Here is a 4,863-nt window from a genome sequence, read left to right on the forward strand (position 1 = left end):
AGACCTTATGCTTTTTTGTAAAAATTAACTCAAAACAGACCAAAGACCAAAAGATAAACAACAAAACTCTAAAATTCAGAGATAATGTAGGAGATAATATAAGAGAAAATCAGTGACATTTTAGATATACCAAAAGCATGATTCATGAAAGAAAAAACTGGTAAGTTAGACTTCATTGAACTTAAAAATTTCTATCTGTGAAAGATGCTTGTCCAAAGAATGAAAAGACCAGTCACAATAGGAGGAGAAAAATCTTTACAAAACACACATATGATGAAGGATTTGCATCTATAATATACAAAGAACTCTTAAAAAGCAATAAAAAAATTTTAATGGGGAAAAAAATCAGGACGCTTGGGTGGCTCAGTCAGTTTAGCGTCTGCCTCTGGCAGGTCATGATCTTGGGTCCTAGGATGAAGTCTCAGATCAGGCTCTCCTTGCTGAGCGAGGAACCTGCTTCTTTCTGCCTGCTGCTCCCCCTGCTTGTGCACGCTCTCTCTCCCTCTCTCTCTCTGAAAAATGAATAAATAAAACCTCTGAAAATATATATATTAAAAAATGGGGAAAAAATCTGAACAGACATCTCACCAAAGAAGATACATAGGTGGCGAATAAACATATGAAAAGATGCTCTACATCAAATATCATTAGTGAATCACAGATTAAAATGAGATACCACTACATACCAATGAGAACAGCCAAAATCCAGAACACTGACAACACCAAATGCTGTAAGAATGTGGAGCAGTAGGAACTCTGGCTTTTTGCTGGTGGGAATGTGAAGTTACAAAGTCATTTGGGAGACAGTTTGGCAATTTCTTACAAAACTAAACATACTCTTACCACTCAATCCAGTAATCATGCTTCTTGGTATTTACCCAAATGATTTGAATAATTATGTCCACATAAAAACCTTCACATGAATGCCTACAGCAGCATTATTCATAATTGCCAAAACTTAGAAGCAATTAAGATGTCCTTTACTAGGTGAATGGATAAACAGTGTGTCATCCATTCAATATTATTTAACAAAAAGAAATGAGCCATCAAGCCACAAAAAACAAACAAACAAACGAACAAACAAAAAACCCTGGAGGAAATTCAGGTGCACATTGTTAAATGAAAGAAACCAATCTGAAAAGGCTACCTACTGTATAATTATCTATGCAACATTTAGAAAGTGACACTAAAAAGATCAGTGATTGCCAGTAGTTAAGATGGAGGGAGGGATGAATAGGTAGAGCACAAAGGGATTTTAAAGCGGCTGAACTATTCTGTACACGACTGTAACGGTAGATGTATCTATGAAAACTCATAGAATGTACAACACAGAGTGAAACTTACTATGGACTTTATAATAATAATATATTGAAATTGACTTATCAATTGCAACCCTTGTACCACACTAGGGCGAGATGATGTGAATAATAGGAAGGGGTACACAGGAACACTGTATTTTCCTCTCAATTTTTCTGTGAACCTAAAAATGCTTTTAAAAAAATAAATAATATTGAGATTCCTGGGTAGCTCGTTGATTAAACGTCTGCTTCAGCTCAGATCACAATCTCAGGGTCCTGAGAATGAGCCCAGTGTCTGGCTCCATTCAGTGGGGAGTCGGCTTCTCTTCCTGTCTTGCTACCCTTCCTCCCATGCTCTCTCTCTCTCTCTCTCTCTTTCTCAAACAAGTAAAATTTAAAAAAAAAATAAATTGTGTTGGGGCCCCTGGGTGGCTCAGTGGGTTAAGCTGCTGCCTTCGGCTCAGGTCATTATCTCAGGGTCCCAGGATCGAGCCCCGCATCGGGCTCTCTGCTCAGCAGGGAGTCTGCTTCCTCTCTCTCTCTGCCTGCTTGTCATCTCTCTCTGTCAATAAATAAATAAAGTCTTTTTAAAAAATAAAATAAAATAAATTATGTTTATTATATACATGATTACATATATTAAATATAGTATTTATATTTATCTAGTACATATGTATATGTGTGTGTATATATATACATATAAAAGCAGAAGCGGGTTGGGATTTTATGTTCAGTCAGTGGAGCTTCCCTCTGTATTTGTGTCTGGAGCATGCCAGTAAGTGATCAGATATATAGCTCTACTTTGTACCACATTGAATGCAATCACGGATATGGTTATTGTGGTAAAAACGTCTGCAAAGAATATTGATAGTGAGAAGAAGACAGAGTAAAGCAACCAGAATCATATTTAAGCATAGAAGAGTAGGCTGGGGGCAAAGAGGAGAAGGAGTAGGGTGACTGGGTGAGTACGGTGCCACAGAAACTAACGTGGAAGGATCTCTTGAGCAGGAAGGAAGGTGTAGTCAGAATCAGAAATACCAAATGAATCCGAGCCTTTGTATTAGTTTCCTCAAGCTGCTGTAACAAAGCACCACATGCCAGGAGGTTTAAGCTGGGATGTATTCAGTCTGAAATTGAGGTGTTGATAGGCACTGCCATTCTGAAGGATCTGAGGGGGAATCTGTCCCAAACCTCTCTCCTAGTTTTGGTGGTTGTTGGCAATCCTTGGTGTTTCGTGGATTGGAGACACACCACTGCAAACTCTGCCTTCATCATCACATGATATTCTCTCCCTATCTGTCTATAACCAAATTTCTCTCTTAGAATGTCAGTTACTGGATTAAGATCTGTCCTAACTCAGGATGACCTTATACTAACTTGATTTAATCTATAAAGACATTACTTCCAAGTAAGACCACATTTGTGGACACTGAGGGTTAGGACTTTTAGGAAGACACAATTCAACCAAAAACAGAACTGATCAAAAGAATTGAAAAGCAACCACTGGATTTAGGTTGGTGATCTTGAAAAAAGTAATTTTTATGAATTGGTGGAACTCAAAGGCTATGGCAAAGGTTTGTGTATTCAGCAAGGGGCAAATGAAAATGTAAAGATATTGAGTGCAGATATACATTCATAGGATGTTTTGGGGCAAATCTGGAAGCAGTGAAGGAACATGAAGATCTTTTGCCAACTTTTATTATCACTATTTTTTTAGCAAATGAGAGGGGTTGTACATGGCTGAAAGGAGAAGTTTAAACAGATAGGAGATGGCAGAAAAACCATGACAAGAATGGGAGGGATACAGTACAGAATGAGGATTAGAACTCCAAGGGAATGTCTCTTCCCTTAAAATAAACCAGAAGAAAGCAACACTTATTGATATCGGTACAGTTGTAGGTGTAGTGGCAAGAAATTGGCAGTTCCCTTCGGATGACTCTTTTCTGCCTTTTTTCTTGTGAAGAAGGTGCAGTGAGATGGGAGAGCACGAAATTAAATTAAAGATTTGAAGAGCAGACAAGCAGCAAAATGTGTATAGTGCAAAATAGGAAGCAGGAATGACTATATTCAGCCATGCAAAGCTCCCCTTGGGACGGAAGACACGCATTTTTAGTGGAGATAATATACATTCTTTTCATGGAGCTAATCTGCACACATTCCTTTTTAGCGACTTCATTAGCCCAGGTGGAGGCAGGTGTGGTAAAAAGAAATCAGCAGGCCTTTGAACGTAGTGGACAAAGAGTAGTTGAAAGACCGGCTGTGAGGTGTACGAAGGATAAGAAAGGAAGTAGCTATGGAAGACGGTGTCAGGGCAAACGGGCTAAGATCCAGGGACGGAGGATTTGATGAGGTTCGATAATAGGCACATTGAGGAAACTAAGTTCAAATGTTTGACTGGTGTGGGGGACCGTCAGAGGACGAGAAGCCGGGCTTCCAGTTGTCCCAAGATGGCACAACTCTGGGTCGGCCAAAGCACTGAGCTGTCACGGACGTAGATGCCCAGAGTGAGGGCGAGGCAAGAGTTATGCGGTTGATGCTGCAAGACACTGAACACGTTATAATCTGCTTGTTACAGTTTTTAAAATACTTGAAGTATTTTCTACATCAGTCAGAAATAAAATATAGTTGGACAATGCTAAGAATATATTTGTTCTAAAAATATGCAGCATCCTGCCGTAATCAAGGTTGTGAACTGGTGAGTTTTATGTAGGGATCCTCTCTTCTTCTTTGTTGGTGGTTTTTCCTAATAGACCAACACAACCCGTCCTTCCCAAGGACCCCTTTGCTTTCCTCAAAAGTACCCCCAAGCCCCTAAGATTCTATAGTCTTCTAATTGGAATCTATCTGTTTCTGTATACCTTGGATTTTCGAGTCTGTTCTCTTAAAAATGTTGACTAGGTGAATAAGTAATTCATGTGGGTAAACAGAGAGGGTGAAGCAGAGAGAGCTCAACTAGATCAAATATCCGGGCCAGTCCTTGTCCTACCATTTACTAGCTGTGTGACATTAGGGAATCTTCAACTCTCTCCGCTTCAGTTTTCTTATCTGAAAAAGGAAATGAGAACCTACCCATTTGTCATGTAGTAAGCCCTGTTTAAAGGTTTGATAAATAAAATGAGTGTTAATGAATTTATGTTCTTTCCTCACATAACCTGTTGGGACTCGTGGATATAATATTCTCACTACAAAAGAGAACTCAAGTGGAGGGCGCATTTCACACCAGTGAGCACCATTGATGATCCACTCTTTCCCCAGATCGTATGGGTATAGACATCGTCAACACCCGTGCAGTGCCATCTACTGGTAAATATAATAATAATTATTATTATTAATTATAAAATAATATTAATAATGCAAATTTAGTATTTCCCTCCATAATAAATTTTGCAAAGTTTCTGAATTTTTAAAAAATGCATTGAGATCTCAGATCTTTTGCTAGTCTGATATCCTTCCCCCTTACCCATATTTTGTTTGTTTTTCCAAAGGTAGATTTTTGTCAACTAAAACGTAAACTGAGCAAAATACATGCACAAGATTTTTAGAAAGGATGACTTTCAAAATATCA

This window comes from Mustela nigripes, chromosome 6 (assembly GCF_022355385.1).
Source record: "Mustela nigripes isolate SB6536 chromosome 6, MUSNIG.SB6536, whole genome shotgun sequence".
In the NCBI taxonomy this organism is placed as follows: domain Eukaryota; kingdom Metazoa; phylum Chordata; class Mammalia; order Carnivora; family Mustelidae; genus Mustela; species Mustela nigripes.